The sequence below is a fragment of the Rhinolophus hipposideros genome (genome assembly GCF_964194185.1).
Source record: "Rhinolophus hipposideros genome assembly, chromosome: 20".
Taxonomy (NCBI): Eukaryota; Metazoa; Chordata; class Mammalia; order Chiroptera; family Rhinolophidae; genus Rhinolophus; species Rhinolophus hipposideros.
The window spans coordinates 51742654-51766512 of record NC_138066.1 but is presented as its reverse complement, the minus strand read 5'-3'; the positions used below and the strand labels follow the sequence as shown (position 1 = coordinate 51766512).

The 23859-nt window shown below is 48.3% G+C and overlaps 1 protein-coding gene across 6 annotated transcripts in view; it reads left to right on the top strand.

The window, feature by feature from the left end:
- Positions 1–23859, top strand: part of TBC1D16 (TBC1 domain family member 16) — a 70633-nt gene that overhangs the window by 31401 nt on the left and 15373 nt on the right. The gene's annotated exons all lie outside the window — the stretch shown is intronic.

The window sequence follows — 23859 nt, the reverse complement described above, 5'->3', positions numbered from 1 at the left end:
TGAGGACGCCACTCCAGTTATTAAATGGGCAAAATTCATTCCCGGGCTCGAAGCGGTTTTTCATTGGGCAAAGTGGTGCTGCTGGTGAGGGTCTCTGTGGTTCTCACATTTGGGGTGCCCATGGGGCTACCCAGAATCACGTCTGTGAGTGGGGTTCCCGGGTTGCTGTTCCCTGGCCATTCACACTGTGCACTGACCGAGAGTTGGAGTTTGAATAATGGACACTGGGAAAATGTCCCCACTCACCCCCTCCGCTATTTTTTTTTTTTCCAATTTAAGAGACACCCTCTGGAGAAAACTTTTTTTCTCTTACTGATCAAAGGGTTTTTCCTTAGCAGGACTGAGGGCACTAGGTCCCCAGAAAAGGCCTGGGGTGTGGATTGGAATGTGGGTGACGCTGTCCAGCCTGGCCAGAGCCCGGGAGACATGGCCATGCCAAGGACAGGTCAGGACAGATTTGTCCAGACTTGTCAGAATTAGGCTTTGATTTTGCATGGCTTTAACTAGCAGGGGCCACTGAGTTTGCTTGGGGCTGATTACTAATTAAAGGACGAATATCCAACATCCCACATAGACCACCTCCCTACACCCCTGAAGTTAATGATTTGGGGTTTTTTCCCCTTTGTGTTGGAATTGGTTTGTGTGTGCTGACAGAATGCTTTGGGACGTGGGAATTGAAATTCACCAGGAGAAGCCCCGCTGGTCAAGGGGTGCATGTGGGCTGTCTGGTCTGACTCCCAGCCGCCTGGGCAGCTCTGCGCTGGGAGCCCCATCTGTCTGTGCCCACTGCCGCCCCGGGGAGCCTGCCCGAGGGAGCTGACTTGTGGGGTTCAGACTCAGCGCACGTATGACTCTCTCCTGCCAACATGGAAAAACTATGCCCAGTTTAGACATATTGGCCACAACTGTCTCTGCAGCCAGGGTGACTTCTCGAGGTGGTGTTTTTGTTTTGTGACTTTGGAAAGAACATAAAAGACTGGGCAGATGCCCACTTGCTGAGGCCCCAGGCTGGTGGCCAGGCCAGCACCTCCCTGGTAGGCGTTGGGAAAACATTCAGCGTAAATAACGACAGCGATTTCTGGGCATACATGAGACCTTTCCCCCCTCTCTCCTAATCCAAGCTGGAACCCCAGGGAACGCCCTTGTCCTTTCATAACCGAAGGTTGGCCTGGGCCTGGATGGGAACGGAGGATCCTGGCTTCAAACACACACACACACATACACGTATAGACACACATAAACACAATACACATGCACACACACGCCCACTCACGTGTACACATGTGCATGTACACACACAGTTTCAGGGAGAAGAACTGAAAAGCATTTTGTCTGAGTCGGAGGTGAATGTCCAGCAGCCTCTCACTCTCCACTGCATGTTTAGTTTTTCCATTGTGTTCTGGTTTGGTTTGTTTTAAATCATTTTCAGAATTGCTGGGCTATGAGACCCTCAGAGCCCCTGAGCCCACGTGTCCCCGACGTGTCTCTGGATCCACACTTGTGTTTGCCCCGATTAAAGCTCCAGAAAGGAAGGCCCTGCCTGCTTGCAACCAGCTGCTGTTGAAGGAGCCCATAAATGCTCTGAACTGAAATCTCCTTGCTCTTGCCTGTCGTCCTTATCCCGCTGCCCCCCCAGCACCGAGAAAGGCCTAGGGGTCTCAATCACTGGGAGCCATGGTGCGTGCTGGGGGAGGGGTCCTCCTACCCCCACCCCAGCCTCACTCTGCGAAAGAGTGATGGTTCCTAGTCACCAGGCACATTCGTGCACCTGTTTATTCTGTTTTAAAAATAACTGTCCTCAAAGAAGTGCTTGTCCCCCACCCCCACCCCTAGATGGAGCGGTTTTGAGACACTTCTGTCCATTGGGCAGGGTTGGGCCTTTGCAAAGATGCTCCCGCCTGCCTGCTCCTGGCTGGAGCCCCCAGTCTGCCTTGGGCAATGATTCTGGCCTCAGCCCCACTGCTGATCCTGGTCCTGACCCTCTGTTGGCCAAGGTAGAGGTACCTGTGCCCCACCTGCTGTTCTGGGGCCATTCTGTGGAAACAAAATATATCCCAGATGGCTTTGCTCCAAGGCCGCTACAGGAAGGGAGCCAAGGAAACAGCAGCAGGGACCATAGGGTGAGAGGGGACGGCCGGCCTCAAGTCCAGCTCCGCCCATCGGTCAGGACTAACGCAGCCCAGGCCATGCCTAACAGCCCCCAGCCCCCACTCTGCTCCAGCCAGTCCAGCCTGCCCAGCGAAGGGCTTCAGACACCGGTCTGGCTGCAGGCTTCTTCTCAACTCAACCAAACCTTGCATTGACCTAACAGGGGTGACACCTCCCCCTGAAGACCCCGGATACTGGGCCCAGCCATGGCCTCCTACAGGGTCTGGTTTGTCAAGCCTTTTCTGGTGAGTGGAAGACCCAGCAGGGACATTGGTTTCCAAGATTAAACCCATTCACTCACCATGGTGACTGCACTCTAGTAAGAGGCAAGGAATTGGGCGTCGTGGGCACCCCAGCCGACACACCCCTCACTGTCCATCCTTCAAAGCCCAGAGTTGCTGCCCTGGGCCTCTGCTTCCCAAGGTCAAAATCACCTTTGGCAGGACGCGGCCTTTGTCATCTCTCTTTTGTCTTTTGTGGTGAAGGAGACTTCAAGCGGATGCTCTATCAGCAGGGATTCTCCGCAAACGCCCCAGGGCTGTGAAATTGCCATGGCCATGTGGTGCTGACCATACAGGACGAAGGGCTCAGCTCTGAAGCTCTGGTTTGAAGTGCTGAGCATTTGTGTCGAGCAGAAGCATCAGCTGAAGATGGCCTTTGGTCTTGGAGAATGACCAAAGATCTTGCACGTAGGAAGGGAACGTAGGCTTGCAGCGTGCGCTCGTGCCCAGTGCGAAGGTCCAAGACGAGTGCACAGGTCAACTGATGGCTTTGGCTGCAGTGGGTGCGTGTGGACCAAACACGCGCCTTCACCCCCTCCCACCTCCCGTGCACTGATTCACGAAAGTGCAAATCACACGCTTTTATTTTCTCATTATCTCTCTGTTTGATGGATGGCAGATGCCAACGCAGTCAAAATATAAACAAATTCCAGTCAGAACATTTCAAAGAAGAAACCAGATGTTCCAGAGGGCAGAGGACGGTGCTCCTTCTGACGCCTGGCAGAGTTTCACTGGGAAAAATTATTTTCCATAACCTTTTTGCTTTCTATTTAAATTAAGCCTCGCCAAGGAAGTTTGGCAATGGCGCAGGGCTCGTAATTTGCTCCCCCTTGACCTCTGCAGTCTTGATTGGCAGTTTGTTGTTGGGCTGGAAGTTGTGCCTATTGCTACAAGGGAGCAGAACAAATGCCCTCGGACAGCCCCATGTCCCCAAGGGCCTAGGCAGAGCAGAGAGAGTGTGCAATTAGAGAGGTCTTCACACAGAAAGTTAATTAGCTACTAAATAGCATTTAGCACAGTTTACGATGGGAAATGCATGTCGGAAAGCAAATGGAGATCAATGAAAAATGGCAGCCACAGGACGAGGGCCACCCTGGCCGGCTGGTGTTTCACCCCTCGTGTCTGACTAAGCGCCAGGGTCTCAGGGTGTGAGATGGGCGTTCCCTTGCAGGGTAAAGGGAAGGACCCCAGCATGGCCATGAGATCAGGTCCCCAGGAGCTGTCCCCGTTGAAAGAGCCAACCACTCCAGGACCGACAGGGAGACGCCTCTGAGCAATATCTTCTTGGCCTTGGAGTGGCTGTGCTGCTCGCACACACTGCCCAGCTTCCCATCATAAAAATTAGTTAGATAGGTGTCTACACTGGGTTGAATAGTGCCCCCATAAATTCATATCCCCCCAGAACTTCAGAGTGGGACTTTATTGGGAAGGGTGTTTGTGGATGTAATTAAGGGTCCAGATGAGGTCATACTGGTATTGGGTGATTTCTGAATCAGCGAGAGTCCTCATAAGAGACAGAGAGGACACAGGACACAGGGAGAGGGCCACATAAAGACGGAGGCAGAAATCAGAGTGATGCGGCTAAAAGCCGAGGACCAGCAGGGGTCCCTCCAGCCCTCAGCCGTGGGAGAAGTCAGGGAGGCGTCTCCTCTAGACCTTCGAGGGAGCGCAGCCTGTGACCTCCAGAACTATGACAGAATAAATTTCTGTTGTTTTAAGACCCCCAGTTTCTGGTAATTTGTTACTGCAGCCCTGGAAAGTATCGCTAGCCGTAGTAGAACCCCTAACTTGGTCCATGGGAATGGGTCCAGCGTGGGTGCTGATATCTGAAGTCAGAGAATGGCTGGTGGGTAGAGGGAAGCCAGAGGGCCCAGAGCAGCATGGGAGGGAGGCATTAAACTGCCTCTGTTTTCTGCTCCCATCTGAGTACTAGCTTTGATGTGGCCATCTCACCTATTTGTTTTATTTCTCTACTGAAACTGGTTTGCTCGGGATAATTTTGTGTAGATAGAAGGTGGGTTTTCGCTTTGTCTTGTTTTTTTGGTTTGTTTCTCCTTTGATGTTTTTAATGATTTGGAGACGGGGTATTTTTTAATTATAGAAGTCACACCTGCTTACTAAAGAAATTTTGGAGAATAGGGAAAAGACAAAAGAGAAGGGGGTGACATCCTACCTAGGTTCCATATCCAACACAGACATTGTTCACATTTTGGTGTATTTCCTCTGGCCTTATGTTTTTTTTTATATTTATTCTTTTGTTTCTGATGCCTACGTGATTTTACGGAGTTGTAGACATGCTATTTGTGAAATGTGGTTTCTGGGGTTTTTTAAATTTTTTTAAAATTTTGTTAAATATTTGATACATGTAAAAATACAGAGGGTATACATATTTTAAGAAAGGAAAAAGGTTTTAAAATAGTAATAATACATACCCAAAACAAAAGGTGACTACAAGTGTATGCATTTTGGGGGCATCCCCAGAATAGGTAACACGCACAAGCCACGCAGCATAATAATCACAAGAACCCCATGGCCCACGGCACAGCCATAGGACCTGGGCCCCCACAGGCTCTCCCTAGTCTCACCCCCTGTAATCCGGTCGCCGGAAGGAATCACTTTCTGGAATGCTGCGCGCATCATTTCCTCACTCTTTTAAAGCAGGTTGTCCACATATGTGTACATTTCCCAACAATACATCAATTAGTTTTGTGTGATTGTGAGCGTTATAAAAACGTCATCGTCCTTTGCAGTCTTCTGTGATCCAGCTGTGTGTGTCGACGATGCTGGGGTTCCCTTCTTTTGACCCCGTGCAGCACTCCCCGGGACAAGTGCTCCCAGTCTGCCTGTGTTCTTGTCCTCACCTTTTGGCTTGTTCGGGAGGTCGTTCTCTGTGAGCAGTGGCACGGGGACTGTCCTGTGGGGGCCACCTGGGTGCGCGTGAGCTCAGCTCCTTGAGGGGCGTCAGCTGTGTTACACGGCGGCGGGCCAGCTTACACTTCCCGCCAGCAGGACTGCATGAGTTCTGCCCACTATTCTCGTTTCATGTCCAATCACAAATTCTTCGCATGCTATTGTCTTCTTTGTGGCCCTCATTTTTAAGGCCCCCACAATATCCGATTGGGTAGATAGCGGACATTTCCCTTAACCAGGTTCACTCATCTTGAGGACGTTTAGCTGTTTCCGATTTTGCACGCGTCCTGTGAGAAACACGTCTGTGCTTGGTTCCCTACGCAATGCGGTTATTCCTCCACAGGTTCCCAGAAACACTTTAATTTGGGGGACATGGTGCCCATTCCTACTTTAAAGGTTTGAGCCTTGGTCGTGGATACATTCACATATGTGCAGAAAGGTACACACACAGACACACAGAGGCTCCACATGTACATTCGTACCAGCCAAGGTTCGATGCATGACTGTGTGTGCACGGAGGTTTAATGCATACCCGTGTACACACACATGCACACACACTGAAGTTCAATGTGATGTTCTTTGTTTTCTAGAAAAATTTAAACAGAAACTCTCCCAAGTCTGTGTCTGTGGAGAATGTTTTCATAAATGCCTGGAACCTGACACAGCCTTTCCAAAGGGGTGTGGCTGACCTGGCGTCCAGACAGGACGGGGCCCTGAATATGGTCATGGGAAGACCCAGGTGTCGAGTGGCATTGGCAGCGTGGTCATGTTTTTGCTTTAACATGCGTGTGCACGCACACATAGGCCCCCCCCCAGAAGGCTGTGTGGCCCACTGTTCTGCAGTTACTGTGGAGGAGCTGGACTGAGTCTGGGCTGACGCCCGTACAGTTTGGTAAATTGACGGATTTCCGGGTGTCTGGCTTTGTCCGATGGAAGACCAGCGGAGGGGGAAGGGGAGGGACTTGACCAGTCACGTTTCAGGGGCAGGAGGGGCGTCTGCTACCGGTAGTTCTCCCAACACTGGCTCCCACCCGCTTGGAAATAAACCACTGCAGAGACACGGGCTGAAAACCATGTTCACTTGCATTTCTTTGTGACTGAAGATTTTGTGTATTTTTGTGTGTTTATTCACTTTGTTTCTTCTGTGAAGTATGTGTTGTCATTGGCCCATATCCCTCCTGGAGTCTGTGATTTTTTTTAGAAGAGCATGTCAAAGACAGAAAGGTGTTAGTGCCCCCCAAGGGTCCCCCAAGGCCCGCTCCAGTACCACTCTGCTGGAGTCAGTCCGTGGAGATGCGTCATCTCCCTGGGACCTGCCACGCAGGACGCATGGACGTCTCCATCCCTTCCACTGGCTGAGAGGAAGGACAGTTGCTTGGTAGTCTGAGCTGTCAGTGAGCTTTGGAGCAAGGCGCTGAGTCGGGCTGACAGAGGATGGCCGGGCCACCCTGAGAAGCAGCCCGCAGCACAGCGTTTCTAAGCCCTTCCCCCGGGTTGGTGAATAGCCATCTTGCTCTAAGGACATTCTGGGGGCCAGCATCCCAATCCTGGTTTGCTGCAAGTGCCCTGAGCCACGCGAGGCAATGACTCTGCCAAAGGATGCTGTTCGTCAATCTGGAACCAGGCCCAGGGGACAAAGAGACACGAGTGGCGTGGAGGGGCATTGTAGGAAGGGGGGAAGAACCGAAGCTCATGGGATGCAGTGGTATATAAAAAAAATCCAGGTTTTGGTGTCAACCATGTGAATGGAATTTAAATGAGTACAGATGAATAGCCAGCGCCCTACCAAGGAAAGCAGGTGACCATTCATTATCGTTGTTATTTTCAGTATTTGGTTGGGAGTGGTAGGGAGCAGCCAGGCCCCAGTCGCCGATCCCTCCCCTCTACACCAGCAGCTCCAGGGCAGCTCTGGGAGGGGGTCCCGTGGCACTCACCGCTGCCCTGCCTCGTCACTCACTCAGCCTGTGGGGACTGAAGGTGACGCCTGGATGAACACCGGTTCAGGCAGTCTAGGGATGTCATTCCGAGCACCCTGGATGGTATGTTGGAAAGAGCTGGTCAGCACTGGCCGTCCCTGCTACAGGGGCTCCCAGGATGGTTCACAGGGACCCACACTGGCTGAGTGGAGGAGCCGCATGGAGTGGCGTGCAGCCCAGATCTCAGAATCCAGAGGTCCTGGCCTCCAGCCCCACCCTTCCTCCACCGCCCTGTTTCCCAGGTGGTCCCCTCACTCCCTGTGCCTCGGTGTCCTTGGTAGGAAAAGGCACCGATTGGCCACGTGACCTCAAGGTGCTTCTGTGATCACATGCTCCTCCTCTGGACAGACCTCGGTGGCCTGACCCATGCTGCAGCACTGCAGACTCCCCTGCCACCCCGTCAGCCTCTGTCCATTGTCTTGTCACTCTGGGGAGTCCCAGCCCGTCCGGCAGAGTTCACGGACCCGTGTGATGGTCAAGAAGTCCTTGCCGTGAAACAGAGAGAAGGCAGATTTGGGCTGCAAGCCTGAAAAAGAGTTCATGAAATTTAATCAGATGCCTAAGGGGAACACCTAAATTTAGTCAAATTATTATTAGTATTCATTCCATTTTTAAATTGCCTCGGGGAACATCACCTGAAACGTTGGGAAACCACCAGCCTGGGTGGTGATCATTCTGTTTCTGCAGAGCCGTGGGACGTGCCAGGGATGGCACGCGTCCTGCATGGGGGCACCCACGCCAGGGGCCAGAGTGTCCGAGGAGGAGTGGGTGCCCACAGTGGGTCAGGCACACCTGCAGGTTTCCTGTATTTGGCTGTAATGGTCCCGCAGATCCCCCAGGGAACCACACGTCGACGTAGGTCCAGGCCGTGGCCCAGGAGCCCACCACCCGCAGCCAGGGCCCCGCAGGGACAGCCCCCCACCAATCTGCGCCTAGTAACTTAGTTACCTTGTTTTTTAATTCCTGAGTTGCCTCTGGGGGCCTGTAGTCTGGGGCTGGCTTTTCCGTGGGTGTGAAAAGTCCTGAACAGACATGTGGAGAACAGGGTCCCTTCCTGCTCCCAGTAACCCTGTATGCTTCGGGGCCCAACAGGGCTGATGGTCCACTCCAGGTGTTTTTGCAGAAAAACCAGGCTAGGCTCACGTGGTGCCTTTTCATTGCACTAAATAACGGGACCAGTGACAGAGCCGAACTTCTTTCTCTCCCCAAACAGTACCTAGGTGATGGGGATGTTTGGTCCCCAGAACCGACCCAAGCGCTCCCTTCCCTGCCATTCCCGCCCTCCCCCGTCTTCCTGGAGCATCATGTTGTTGGTTTGGGTTGGGGTCCTAACTTTACTTAGAAAGGGTGTCGTGACTGGCTGGTGACCCAGACTAGGCCTGACCCTGGGGACGCCCAAGTTCTTCACCTCCGCTGAGCATTGGGAGGGAGTGTGCAGCACCTGAGTGTATGGTCACTGACTCGGGGGCTTTGCCTCTGCCAGGGAACTGAGCTTGCTGGGACTTGGGTCGCTCCTGTTTTCAGTGGATCCTACGAAGCCTCCTAAGTTTGACCCTGAATGGGGTCGGCACGTGCAGCTAATGAGAGCACTTTGGTGTAGAAGTATCCTATTTTTTACCCATATGAAATTCCTGTCAAGTCTGGGGGGAAACATGTAAAACTCTGCTTTTCGTTCTTTTTTGAGTTCTTTTTTGAGTTCAGAAAGATCTCTGTGCGGCTGTCTATGCAGTCAGGGATTTCCAGGATGAAATCGGCGGGGAATAGAGCAGTTGTTTCTCAAAAGCCTGGTTTGGTAGCAGCTAGGCGTGGTCTCCAGGCTGCTGGGGCTATTAATTATTTTGCATTATTTATTAGATGTACCCAGCGTCCCTTAGCCTCCAAGCATATTTGCAAATGCCTTCAGGGAAAAAGAAAAACAAATGATTTCTGCCATCAGAGTCTGCAGCCGTAATGGATGGTACCGTATAATCACGTTCAGTAGAGAAATCCGTGTACAGCCTGTGCCTACCTGCAAAGCAGTTATAAATGCATCCGACGCATGGAAGCTCGGAGACTTGTGAAAGCAGCTGGGCTGTTTAAGTAAAATTGTTGTTAACGTTACTTAGAAATCTGACGGTGTCGTTCTCTTTAACTCAGAAACATTTAAAATAAAAACAGCACCCAGAGGACGATGCATTCTCTCTTCCCGTGGGTGGTGCCTTCTAGCCAGCCCGGCACCACTCCCGGGGGTGGGGGGGAAGGGTAGGGGGTGGAGAAGCAAGGCCTGGCCTGGTTATCTTTTCCTAAATTACGTCGGTAATAAACCTGAATAACGTGCCTGCTCCCTTCCTCCCCGTGATTTACACCTTTCATAATTAGCCCTGTGCATGCTCACGTGGTGTCAGGGGCACAGCAGAGCCAATCATCCGGGTGAGGCGCTGTCCTCTAGCCTCGAGCAGCGCGGGGCTCCCGGAGCCAAGCACTGTGATTTATGCCCTGCTCGGCCTATCCCCACCCGCAGCTGACGGGAAAGCTGGGGTGGTCTCAAGTGTGGACTGATGACACTCCCCAGCTCGGCCACCCAGCATTGGGGGGCTGGGATAGCGGAATCTGCCAGGCCTCTGCTCTGATCACTGCTGTGTGAGGTCTCGGAAAGCTGACGAAGCCCCACCCTGGCGGCAGACGCGGCCACCATCACCCAGGCTGAGCGCTCTGTCCGGCCGTTTGGGAAGCGACATGGACTGACTGCTCCAGCGGCTGGCTCGGCCAGCCCGCCCCAGCCCCACCGCATCCGTGGTAGCTGGAAGCAGGCAGAGCCCGGCCAGCTGGTGGATTGATCCAGGGCTGTCCGTGGGCGAGCCTGAGGTTAATTGCAGTGGCCTGCCTTTGATTTTGTTTGCAATGGTCAGCTTAGTATGCATTCTAGAAACTGCCGGAATCTGAGGGCCTAATGGGGTCTCAGGGACCAGGGTCCAGCTACTGTCACCTCCATTTCACAGACGGAGAGATTAAGGTCCAGAGAGTGACTTCCTTTTGTCATCAATCTCCATCCCTTACAGGGCAAGGGCACAAAGACTACGCAGACACCATCCCTCCTGGGGAGGCGTGACATGTCAGGGGGTAGCATAGATGCTGGGGAAGGGCTTGGGGTGGGGGGTGAGGGGTCAGGGAAGGCGGGCTCCCTGTCAGTGGTGTCAGAGACCCAGAGGTGGAGGGCTGTGGCTCCACACTAACCCCTTCGCACACCCCTTCCCACACCTGTCCTGCTTCACGTAGCCCCAGTGAGGCCCCCAGGTCAGAGTACAGGAAACGTGGGATAGGACATTCTCTCCCTGAAGTCCCATGTTACCCCAACACCTCACTAACAGAGGGCTTGGCCAGCCTCCAGAGGTAAGAAGAGTAGAGGGTGGCAGGGAAGGTGACACACATGCAAAGTCCGAGGGCTGGGGCGTGTTGGAAGACTGAGGACGTCCTGCCCTGGACCGAGTGTCCAATAGCCAAGGACAGTTGCCAGGGTGACAAGCTGCCCCTGAAGAGCAGGTCAGTCCTGCAGCCTCATCCCTGCACACCTCCCCTCCCACCACCCTGCTTTACAGATGAAGACTGAGGCCCAGCAGAGGTGGGTAACCGGGCAGAGACCACACGGGCTGGAGAAGAGGCCCGGCCAGGATGGGGCTCCCCACCAGCAGAGGAAGGCTCTCCTGTTGGGCTTGTCTTTGGTTGGAGGGATGTGGGCATACCCAACACGCGCCTGATGCGGTCATTCGTGTTTCGGATATTTAAACACACACACATGTCCTGCTGTGGCCTGTCCACTGCTGTGACCCATGTCCTTTTCTCTTTCGAACTCTTCTTCCCATAGAAGAGTTGGCTACTTGTCAGTCTGTGCTCGTTTGAAAGCCCTGTATGAGAAAATACCTCCTGCGCGGAATGTGATGGAGGATAAAGAGACGCGCTTCCTGCTGCAAAGGGACAACTTAGTGTCATGGCCGTGGCGCAGCGTGGCCTCGAGCCAGGCCTGGGCCTCTCTGGGGCTCAGTTTTCACATCTGGAAACTGGGCGTGCTAACAGTGCGGTAAGGACCCTGCACAAACCTTTGCTCTGTACGTGTCGGTTCGTATTTTATCCCATCTTCTCCACCGTCAGGGCCAGGTGCAGTGAGTGAGGTCGGGATCAAAGGCTCACCTGTGTGTGCCCTAGTTAGCATCACAGGGACAGGACAGGACTCAGAAACGCCCCTCCTGCGCAGCGGTGGCGAGTACCAGCCACTGGCCCTCTGTCACGGCGTGGTGTCCCCTGTGCCCTGGCTGGCTGCCTTGCTGGGACATGGGCAGAACTCTGAGGGTGCAGGATGTCGGTCTTGAGACTAAGAGAGCCCCCACTCAGGCCGCTGTCTCCCTGAAACCCAGAGGCTCTGCCAGGTCTCTGCAGAGACCCCATCCATTCGAAAGTGGCCTCAAAACAGCCCCCCACCCCCTCACTGTGGTTCATCCTAAAGTGGCTGATACAAGCATTGGCAGAAATTGCCTTTGTGCCAAGGGCCCGAAGGACTCGTTCATGGGCCACCAGCACAGGTGGGGGTTGTTGGGGCCTGAAGCTGTGGCCAGGGCTGGCAAACTAGGCTGGCTGCAGACAGTGAAGCGATCTTTCACCCCCGGGTCAGGGTGGGCCTGTGTGGCAGTGCTCTCTCAGTGGACCCTCCTTTGTCATGGATCCTTTGACATCTGGGGTTGGGGCTCCGAGAGCATTCCAGTTGCCCCAGGTTTCATTCTTTCCAGCAATCTTTTTGTCTGACGGTGAGGGAATCTTCACAAGGGCTTGAAGAGCATCAGGCTGGCCTAGGGCAGCCTCTTACGTAGGCGCCGTAGAAGGTGAGTGTCCGAGAAAGCCTGCAGCCAGCGAGGGCTGTGTGTGCACTTGGGCAGCGGCCACAGCAGAAATGCCAGTTGCCCAGGAATTTCCATCTGGGTGGAGTTTGGTGGCGCAAACCCGTCAGGCTGGCCTGGGCTGTCCTGACACTGACCTTACCAAATGGAAAGACAAAAACAATAGAAAACAAAAACGTGCTTTCCCTGAAAGCCCTGCTGCGGGGAGGGTGGGCTGCACAGGCTGGCGGGTTTTCTGGGTCTTTGTGGGCCTTACCTGCAGCAGGTCACTTACTCCTGTCAGTGCCACTGCCGTGGGCACAGAATTCATGAAAAAGTGGTGGAAAAGCCAGCTTCTTCCACGGGCTCCAGAAACATACGGCCGTGGCTTCGGTGCTGTGCCCCAGACACACACAGAGTTCAGCAGACACCCCCCTCGCACACCCCAAACCTGGTCAGTGATGGAGGACCGGGGCCAGATAAGGAACTGGACAGGGATACAGCCACAGAGTCACTTTTCATGCAAGGTGGCCAGCCTTCTAGCCTCTCTCTTGATGTTTCCAAAGCTATTCCACAAACTCTTCATCATCCCCAGGGTAACCAAAGCAGCCCCATGGGCAACACACGTCAGCAGAGTTCCCACAGTCCCACCTGTGGGTGGCTGTCGCGTGGGTCCCTGGGCTGGCCAGCCCTACAGCCCATCCAACATGGTGTCGTGCCGGAGAAATAGGAACGATGAGCAAACATGCTTTGGGGGGGAGAAAACTGAGAAATTCCAAAGCGGTAATCCAGTGTGTATGGTCGCTATTATTATTATCATTTTTGCTGTTATAAAATACACGTAGTATAGAGTTTGCCACCTTAGTTATGGTCAAGGGTACAGTTCAGGGGTGTTAAGTACATTCACATGGATGTGCAAGCTCATTGACAGAAATGTCTTTCTGGACTCGCAGTTCTATTCCATCGGTCCATGTCTATCCTGACGGTCGTACCACACCGTCTCGAATAGTGTAGCTTTCAATGAGTTTGGAAGTTGGAGTTTTGAAATCCAACTTTGTTCTTCTTTTTCAAGGCTGTTTTGGCTGTTCTGGGTCCCTTGTATTTCCATATGTGTTTTAGGATCAGCTTGTCAATACCTGCAGAAAAGGCGGCTGGGATTTGGATAGGATTGTGTTGAATCTATGGATCGATTTGGGGAGTGGTGTTGCCATCTTAACAATATTAGGTCTTCCGAACCATGAACATGGGATGACTTTCTTTGTTTAGGTCTTCTTTGTTTCAGCAATGTTTTCAGTGTTTAGTGTGTAAGTCTTATACTTTGTGTGTGTGTGTGTGTGTGTGTGTGTGTGTGTGTGTGTGTATTATAAACGTAATTGTTTTCTTAATTTTGTTTTTGGGTTCATTGCTAGTGTATAGAAATGCAATTAATTTTTGTATACTGATCTTATATTCTGAAAGAACTAATATTCATACATTAGTTCTAATAGGTTTCTAGTGTGTGGGTATGAATTCCCAAGGATGTTCTGTATCTAGAGAATGTCATCTGTGGATAAAGGTGGTCTTACTTCTTCCTTTCCAATCGGGGTGCCTTTCGTTTCTCTTCTTGCCTAATTGCCCTGCGTAGAACCTCTACATAACGTTGAAGTGGAGAGAGGGCCCAGCCCTGTCCTGCTTTTCCCGATCTTACAGGGAAAGACTTCAGTCTTTCCCCACTGAGTGTGATGGTAGTTGTGGGCTTTTCACGGATGCCTTTTGTCAGTTTGAGGAAGTTCCTTTCTATTTTTAGTTTGGTAAGTGTTTGCATCATGAAAAGGTGTTGGATTTTTGTCAAATGTTTTTTGTGCACCTATCGAGCTGACTGTGTGGCTTTTGTCCTTTCTTCTATTAATCTGCTGTGTTATGTTGATTGATCTTGATATGTTGAACCACCCTTGCATTCCTGGCATAAAGCCCGCTTGGTCATGGTGCATAATCCTTTTTACGTGCTCTTGGATTTGGTTTGCGAGTATTTTGTGGAGTATCTTGTGTCTGTATTTATAAGGGGTATTCACAAAGGCCTAGAATGTTGTGTTATTGTCCTGTCTTTGGTTTGGGCATCAGCAAGTGACTGTATACAAAGTGAAAGGCAAGACACACACAAGAGAATGATCCATTTCTAAGGCATTTCTAAGAAAGAGAGGAAAAGCAGCACACATTGGCTACTGTTACATGTCAGACACTCTGCTTAGCAGCTTCCCTAAGGATCAAGGGAAAGCAGCATGGAGAAAGTGGTATTTAAGCGGAGCCTTGGAGAATCAAAAGAATAGGCAGGCAGCCCAGAGGGCGGGACCCAAGTAAGCCAAAGCTCGGAGAGAGGATGAAAAGGAAGTGAGTTGTCCAGTTTGCTGAGTTGAAAGTGGGGACATGTAAAAGGATGTCCTGGGTGGAACTCATGTCCACCTGGATCCTCAGAATGGGACACCTCCTGCTTGGAAACCAGATCTTTGCAGATGTCAGTCGTTAAGATGGGGTCATTCTGGATTAGGGTGGGACCTAATCCAATGAGTAGTATCCTTATAAGAAAACAGACACAGACAGCCATACACACACAGGGAAGCAGGCCATGTGAAGACAGAGGCAGAGATTAGGGTGATGCAGCTACAAACTGAGGAAAACCAAGGGCTGCCAGCAACCCCCAGAAGCTAAGACGAGGCAGGTAGGACCCTCCCCTAGACTTTTGGACACCTTGATTTCAGACTTCTGGTCGCCAGAGCTGTAAGAGAGTCAATTTCTATTGTTTTAAGCCGTGCAGTGTGGTAATTTGTTAGAGCAGCGATGGGAAACTGATACAAGGAGGAACATGCCAAGATGAGGCCAGTTTGCGGAGGGTCCATGCCAGGCTGAGGCCTGGGGCTGGTGGACCAGACCTGATTGCTAACGCTTTGTGAGCCTGGAGCATGGGGCAAAAGGTAGGATGGGTAGACACTTTCCAGGGGCATCTTTTAAGAGATGCTTTTAAAACAAATTTGTTTTGTTTTCCTTTGTATCTTCCTGTTGGTTCTTTTAACTTGTTGCCGTTGTCTCTGGAAGTCGTACACCATAAGAGCCAGGAGCCTGAGCTGTGGTTCACGGCTGGCTGTCCAACCCTGTCTGCCGTTTACCATCTGTGAAACTGGGGGACGATGTCCCTGGCCTCAGTCTCCTTAGCTATAAAATGGGATTAGTAATATCTCCCTCAGAGTGCTGGTATAAGAAAGTTTCAAAGCAATTAACAGAGCCCCTGGCACAAAGGTAGCTTCAGGGAGGTGGTAACCATGATAACTATTGGTTATTTTTACCTCACATTTTCCTTTTCTTTTTTTTCCTTTTGGAATTATCCTTATTGGTTTTTCAACTTAAAATTGAATACAGACTTGTTTAAAAAAAAGAAGATGGGGTATAGAAGATTAGCTTATTATTTCTGATGATCAAAATGATACGTTACTCCTTTTAGAAAATTTATAAAATAAAGAACTAGATGAAAATAAACTGTAATCATGCCATCTAAAGACGATCATTTCTGTAATTTTGGCATAGTTTTCTACTTATACAATATATTTATGTAGATATAAAATACCTATAAATATATATTATATATAAAACCATATTGACATTATATTTCATAAAATTTTGCATGCTACTAATAGTATGAGCATTTCCTTCGGTCCATGAATCCTTTCATACAATGTTTTCTAATAACCTAATGGCATTGTATCACGAATGTGTCACCATATGCTAAATTATCCCCCTGTTGTTAGAAACTTAGTCATAATAGTGAGTTGAATGTTGGTATTTGCCATAACTTCATTGAAGTACACTGAGGTACAATAAATGACATATATTTCATGAGTATGGTTCACTGAGTTGTGACATATATACACTGAAGACACCATCATCACAATCAGATAATGAACGTATCCATCACCCCCAACAGTGTCCTTGTGTGCCTTTGTAATCCATCCCTCCCTCCAGCCCCTGCTCCCAAAATAACTTACCTGCTTTCTGTCACTATGGAATAGTTTGCATTGCCTAGAATTTTCTGTAAACAGAATCCCACAGCGTGAACTCTTTTTTTGTCTGGCTTCTTTGCTCGGCATGATGATTCTGCAGTGTGTCCACGCTGTTGTGTGTGTCTAGTGTTCACTCATTTTTATTGCTGTGTCATATTGCATTGGGTGCCTATACCACAGTTTGTTTACCCATTCACCTGCCGATGAGTCTTGGGTTGCTTCCAGTTCCCAACTCTTAACAAATAAAGCTGCCACAAACATTCATGTAGAAGCCTTACATGTGACATATGCTTTTATTTCTCTTGGTAAATAAATATCTGGGAGTGGAATGGCTGGGTCCTATGGTAGGCGTGTGTTTAACTTTTAAGAAACTGCCACACCGTTTTGCAAAGCGGTTTTACCATTTTACATGCCACCAGCCGTGTGAGAGAGGCCTAGGTCGTCCCTGTCCTCATCGGCACTTGGTACGGTGCATCTTTTCAGTTTTAGCTATTCCAACAGGTGTGGGGGAGTAGCTCGCTGTGGTTTTAATTTGCATTTCCCTGATTACTAATCATGCGAAGTACCCTTTCATGTAGCCTTTTGAGTCTGGCTTCTTTCACCCAACAGAAGACATTTGAGCTTCATCCACGCTGTTGTGTGTCCGTGGTTTGTTTTTTTGTATTCCTGTCTTTTCCAGTATATGGATGGACCTGTTTGTTTATCCATTCACCACTTGAAAGATGCCTGTTGAGTCTTGTTTTTGCAGCTATGAGCACAACTGCCACAAACATTGATACACACAGACTTTTGTGAACACTTTTCCTTTCCCTTAGGTAAATACCTATGAGCGGGGTGTCTGACTTTATCAGACGCTGCCAAACTGTTTCCCGAAAGTAGTTCTTTCATTTTAGGTCCCCACCAGCAATGTATGAGATTCCAGTTGCTCCACCTCCACCCCCCCAACACTCTGTATTGTCTGTTTTCATTTGTTTGTATTTTCGTCACTCTTATACGGTAGGTGTGTGGTATACACAGTCACTATTATGTGGAACAATTAAGTTTGTGAACTCATCCTATAAAAAGTGCTCCATACCTCACTGCTGAATATCACTCCGGTCACCTTCGAAGGACTCCCCTTGGGAAGCTATGCACTGACGCCAGCGCCTAGTCCACCCTTCCAAGCAATGTTGGAACTCTTTTTCTGGAATGGCCATCAGAGCTGTCATCGTATTACCCTTGAAGTCCTGAATGCCATCAAATGTCTTCCTTTCAATATTTCCTTTATCTTCGGGTAAAGAAAGAAGTCATTGGAGGTCAGATCAGGTGAGTAGGGAGGGTATTCCAATACAGTTATTTGCTTCCTGGCTAAAAGCTCCCTCAGAGACAGTGCCGTGTGAGCTGGTGCATTGTCGTGATGCAAGAGACATGAATTGTTGGTGAAAAGTTCAGGTCGTCTAAATTAGCCTTTTCAGCACTTCCAGATAGTAAACTTGGTTAACTGTTTGTCCAGTTGGTACAAATTCATAATGAATAATCCCTCTGATATCAAAAAAGGTTAGCAACGTTGTTGCAACCAGTTCGCAAACTTAATTGTCAGAGCTCACATTGTGTTGTTTATTGTACATTGTGATTTCTAGTTACACTTTTCTCATGACAAATGATGTCATATGTTTATTCGCCTCCTCATTTGGTGAAGTGTCTTTTCAGATCTTTGGCCAGTTTTTAAACTGTCTTGTTTGTTTTCTTACTACTGAGATTTGAGGGGTTTTGTATGTATTCTGGATGCAAATCGTTTATCAGATGGGTGTTTTGCAAAAATCTCCCAGTCTGTGGCTTGTCTTTTTATTTTGTTAACAGTGTCGTTCAAAGAGCAGAAGTTTTTCATTGTAATGGAATCCAATGTATCAGTTGTTTTCTTTTATGGATTTTGCTTTTGGTGTCTGAGCTAAGAACTCTGTTTAACAAACTATTGAGTTTTAAGAGTTCCTCCGGCCTGTTCTGGACAAAACTCTTTTATTGGGTATAAGTGTTGTGACTATTTTCTCCCAGGTTATGGCTTGTATCTCTGTTTTCCTTAATGGTGTATTTTGAGGAAAACTGATTTTAATTTTCCACTTTATTTCTTTTATGGGTTGTGCTTTTTGTGTTCTAAGAAACACGGGCCTATCCTAAGGTCACAAAGTTTTTCTCTTATGGATTCTTCTAGAAGTTTTATAGTTTTAGGTATTATACCTAGGTCTGTGTTAATCTGTTTATGACGTGAGGAAAGGGTTAATGTTAATTTTTTTTCATACAGATATCCAGTTGACATAACACCATTTGTGGAAACCTGTCCTTTCTCCATTGCAACTTTGTCAAAATCAATTGACCATATTTGTCTGTTTCTGGACTCCCTCTGCTGTTCCATTGATTTAAAAATCTACCTTTTCGCCAATAACAAACTGCCTTGATTATTGTAGGTTTATAAGTCTCCAAATCAGATAAGTCCTCTAACTTTCTTCTCCTCCTCCTCCTCCTTCTTTTTCTTCTTCTTTATAATTGCTTTGTTTATTCTAGGTCTTTTATATTTCCAAATGAATTTTAGAGTCAGCTTGTCAATTTTTACACACAAAAATATCCTGCTGGAATTTTGATTGGGATTGTGTTGAATGTATAGATACATGTGGTAAGATTACCCCCTTAACAGTCACGATTGTTTCACTCCATAGATATGGTATATTTCTCCATTTATTCAGGTTTCCTTTTGTTTCTCTCAGCAAGGTTTTGTGTTTTTCAATGTCAAAGTCTTGAATGTCATTTGTCAGGCTTATTTCTCAGTATTTTATGTAGGGTTTTTTTTTTGCTACTATAAATGGAATTTTTCATTTATTACATTTTTCAATGATCTATTGCTAGTCTTTGAGATTACAATTAATTTTTCCACATTAACATTTTATCCTGCAATCTTGCTAAATTCACTTATTAGTTCTAATAGTTGCTTTGTAAATTCCAGAGGATTTTTCATGTAAACAGTCATCTGCATGGAGGGAACAGGTTTACTTCTTCTTTTCCGACCTTTATGCATTTTATTTCCTTCTCCTGCCTTATGCAGGGGCTAGGGCCTCCAGTACAGCGCTGAGTGGATGTGGTGGAAGCCGGCATTCGTACCTTATCCTGACGTAAAGGGGAAACTACGCAGCCCCTTGCCGTTGACTATGATGTGAACGGCAGAATGTTTGTAGGTGTCTTTTGTCAATTCCAGGAGATTCCCTCCTAGTCTTCATTGGCTGACAGTTTTTATCATGAAGGGAGTGTTAGATTTTTGTCAGATGCTTTTTCTACGTCGATTCATGTATGTACTTTTTATGGGCATCTCTGGTTATTTTCTCAGGAACAAAATTTAGAAATGAAAGGGTCAAGATGTATAAACATTTTTAAGCCTTTTGCATTCTATTTCCAAATCTCTGTACAGGAAGATGCGACCAGTTTAAGTCCCCTCGGCTGTGCAAGCATGTGTTTCCCCAAACCCTTACCTACACTAGATTTAAAATTTGTTTTTTAATGACTGCCAATTTCATAGACCCCTCCCACCGTGGTACCTTGTTTCCACTTGGATTTATTTCATTTCTCTGGACATGAAAATTTTATTGGTAATTTGTGTTTAGTCTCTAGTGATTTGTTTTTCTTATTCTTTTGCCATTTTTCTGTTGGGCATTTATTTTTTCTTTTTGATTTACATACTTTTTTCATGTTAAAGGTATTAATCCTATATATATATATATATGTATATATATTTATTTGTGTATATATATATATATATATATATATATATATTCATTCTTTGGCTTTTCTCTTTTTTTAATAGATTTTATTTTTTAGAGCAGTGTTAGGTTCACGGCAAAATTGAGCAGAAGGTACAGATTTCCCGTCTACCCGCAGCCTCCCCCACCATCAATACCCCCACCAGATGGTGCATTTGTTACAGTTAATGAACTTGCCTTGATACGTCAGTATCAGAGTCCACAGTTTACATTAGGGTCACTCTTGGTGTTACTCTTACGGGTTGTGACAAACATATAATGTCATGTAGCCATCACTATGGTATCACACTGAGTAGTTTCACTGCCCTAAAAACCCTCTATGCTCTGCCTGCTTATCACCTCCATCCCCCGGCAACCACTGATCTTTTACTGTCTCCATAGTTTTGCCTTTTCCAGAATGTCAAGGAGTTGAAATCATATGGTATGTACCGTTCTCAGTTGGGCTTCTTTCACTTAGTAATGTGCATCTAAGCTTTCTCATTGTCTTTTCATGGCTTGATGGCTCATTTCTTTTTACAGATGTATAACATTCCCTTGTCTGGATGGACCAGAGTTTGTTTGTCCATCACCTACTGAAGGGCCTTGTGGTTGCTTCCTAGTTCTGGAAATTATGAGGGGACACCAAAGTGTGGCATATTTCCAGCCCCTCTCTCCAATCCTCCCTACTGCCTCTCCGCACCCAGCACCCAGCACCCAGCACCACCCTCCAAAACCTGCCTGCCCTTCCCAACACACTGCGCACTGTTCACCCCACAGGGCAGGCCAAGGTTTCCAGAAACCAGGTCCAGGATGGAGTCTCTGACAGTCCTAGGCCGGAGATCCCTGTTCCAGGTGTGGCCAGGAGGGCTGGTCCCTGGAGGGGGAGGAGCCCCAGAGAGAGGGCCTACCATACGCTTCTTGAAGCAGCTTGCCCCCGAGCAGAAGAAGTCGGCTTTAGCCCTTTTCCAACTCCTTAGGGAAAGAATATTTGCATTAATTGGTGAATTAGTGCAAGACAGTATGCTTGGCACCCACAGCTGGGGTTCCACTGGCTGGAACTGGAGAAAAGTTGGTAGGAGCCTCAGTTCTCCGTCATTTAGGGCCTGTCATATCACAGGACAGTATGTTCATCTAGGGTGACATGTGTTTCCTCTTCGAGACCAGATGCCACGTATCTTGGTAGCTTATGTACCCCCAGCTCCTAGAATAGGCCTGGTACAGAACATGGAGGGAGGCATTTAATACTCATGCCTGGGGTGAAAATGTAAAGTGTCTGGGAATCTTGAAGTTACAGTTAGGAAAACAAACAACAACAACAAAAAAAAACTATCAGGAAATAAAATCTCAGGAAAATTGAAATACGTAGTTTTAACTTTTTATCTCTTTACACATGCAGAGCAATTTGGTTTTAAGACTATTCACGTGCACTGCATATCATCTGGTTTGTCCATAAAATTATTATGTGTGGTGCATTAAAGGATGGTTAATTATTTAGGTAATAACTCCCAATATGCTGTAAGTTAAAAATGTTTTACAGATAAAAATAGAAGATGCTAAACTTCAGAAATATAGCACTTCTTAGTTTTTGTCCTCTGCTGTAAAACAGAAATGGAAAAGAGCCAGCACTGCCACAGCAAAACATAGCAAGTGACTTCTTTCTCCACCTGGTAACCAATGCTGTGCCAGGCGCAGTCAGGAATCGAAAATGGCCTCAAATTCTTTGCAGTTCGTCCTTTCACGAGTGGTGTGTGTTTCTCCACCCCCTGAATCTGGGCAGGCCTTGTGAGTTGCTTTGGCTGTTAGGATGTGGGGTAAGCGACATTCCGTGAGTTCCAGGGCCTGGCCGCAAGAAGCCTGGGACATTCTTCATGCTCCTTCCTGCTGCTTCATAACGTAGCCCAGGTATCAATGACAACAGACCACAGGAGAGAGACCCAGCTGACAGCACCAGAGCTCCCAAACCCCATGGATAGAGGCCATCTCACACCTTCCACCCACATCCAGCCCCAAAAGGCTATAGTAGCCTAAATAAGCCCCAGAGGGTCCTGCAGAACAGCCTGACTTTGCCTAGCCCAACCAGGAGAACTGTGTGAGCGAATAAAAGGTGGTTACATTTGAACCCATTTGTTACATAGCAATAGATAACTGACATATACACGCAGTCTCTGCTTTCAGAAAAAGCTTGAAGGGGGAAGAAGAAACCTCCAAAATTATTGAGTTGTGGTTCTCAAGGTCAAAGAGACATTGGGGCCAGATTTTAACATTTTTAAATGTCTGCTCTTATTTTTCTTTGTTCTGAACCTTTTGAGTCAGCCAAACAGTAAGTTGATAGAACCCCAGTGGTAATTCCCAAGCATAGTGTCTTAAATTAATTCATCGATCAATTAATTAATACAAATAATTTTCCCCTAAGGAGATAGAAAAGGGCTAAAGCAGACTTCTGCCCAGGGGCATGCTGCTGCAGGAAGTATGTGTGCGCCCTCTCTCTGGGGCTCCTCCCCTTCCAGAGACCAGCCCTCCTGGTCACAGCTGGCACAGAGATATTCGGCCCACCACTCTGTCAGAGTCTCCATCCTGGATCTGGTTTCTGGAAATCTTGGTCTGCCCCGCAGTGTGTTGTGAGGGGCATGCCGGTTTTGGAGAGTGCTACTGGGTGTGTGCAGAAAGGCGGTGGGGAGGATTGGGGAGAGGGGCTAGAAATAATGTCACCCTTTTTGGGGGTGGCCCCTCTCGGGCTGGTTTGGAGGCGAGCCTGGGATGGGCAGGGAACACGCTGGGCGCATGCTCTTCCAGCCTCTGCAGTGTCGCGGACTGCTCAATAAGCAGATTATGAGACTCTGCATAAAGTGGCCTGGTGGGGGGCTGTGTTCAGACCTGTGACTTGCCTTCTTTTGCAAACAATGATTTCATAGTGCAGCCCGGTTAGAGTCCACTTGGGAAGACAGGCGAATCCGTCAGCCTTTTTGCTTCCGAGTTTGCCGTGTGGCCACAGTAATTCAGCTTATCTGTGCACCTTCCCATCTGGCTATCAATTTGTACCTGAGTCTGTTTCCTCCGAGAGCCCAAGTGCCCCATCGAAATGGGAAGACAGCTTAGCCCACTTCATTAGACAGGAAGGGAAGAAAAGCCCCGGCAGCCCCAAACTGGGCTTAGTGCTATTCCAGGAGGAGCAAAGGTCCTCCGAAGGCACTGTCTTTGAGGAAGTTCCGAGTCACGCGGGACTGTGCTCGAACCGTCCAAAGTAGCTTCATTTAGAGACCTGGTGCCCACATGAGGAAGAGGTGCCTGGGGATTAATCACCTCTGACACTTACGTTCTGGGCGAAACAGGATAAAGCGATTGCAGTCGTATCTGTCGAGCGCTGTGGTTGCATTTACTCTGATTATCCTTTAGCAGGCATTTGCTACATGTTACTATTAAATCTCAAGGGGCAGCGGTTAACCAGCTGTGTGGCTGACTTCATGTAGTAAAACATTTTGCCATGCGGGTTCTAAACAAATTCATTCATTTTTTTTTTAAAGCAGAATAAATGGAGTTGTATTGTTAAACTTCAAACTCAGACACAGTAAAATATGCTGGTGAGGACACAGGCCCCAAAGTTTGGGTTCACATCCCAGCTCCACCAGCGTCGGGCTGTGTGACCTCCTGCAAGTGACTCAGCCTTGCTGAGCCTCAGTTCCTCTTCTGTACTAACGCTCCAGGGGGCACTAACGCTCCTCGTTTCATAGGATTATTGTGAGGGTGACATGTGATAAGAACACATGAGAACTGGTTAGCCCAGGGCCAGGCCTATACTGACTGATTAATAAATGTTCACTATTACTATTAATAGTATTAATCATTCAAATGTTTCCTTACTGAACCACAGACTGAACTGATATTTTTTCAGGAGCCCAAACAAACCGCACGCT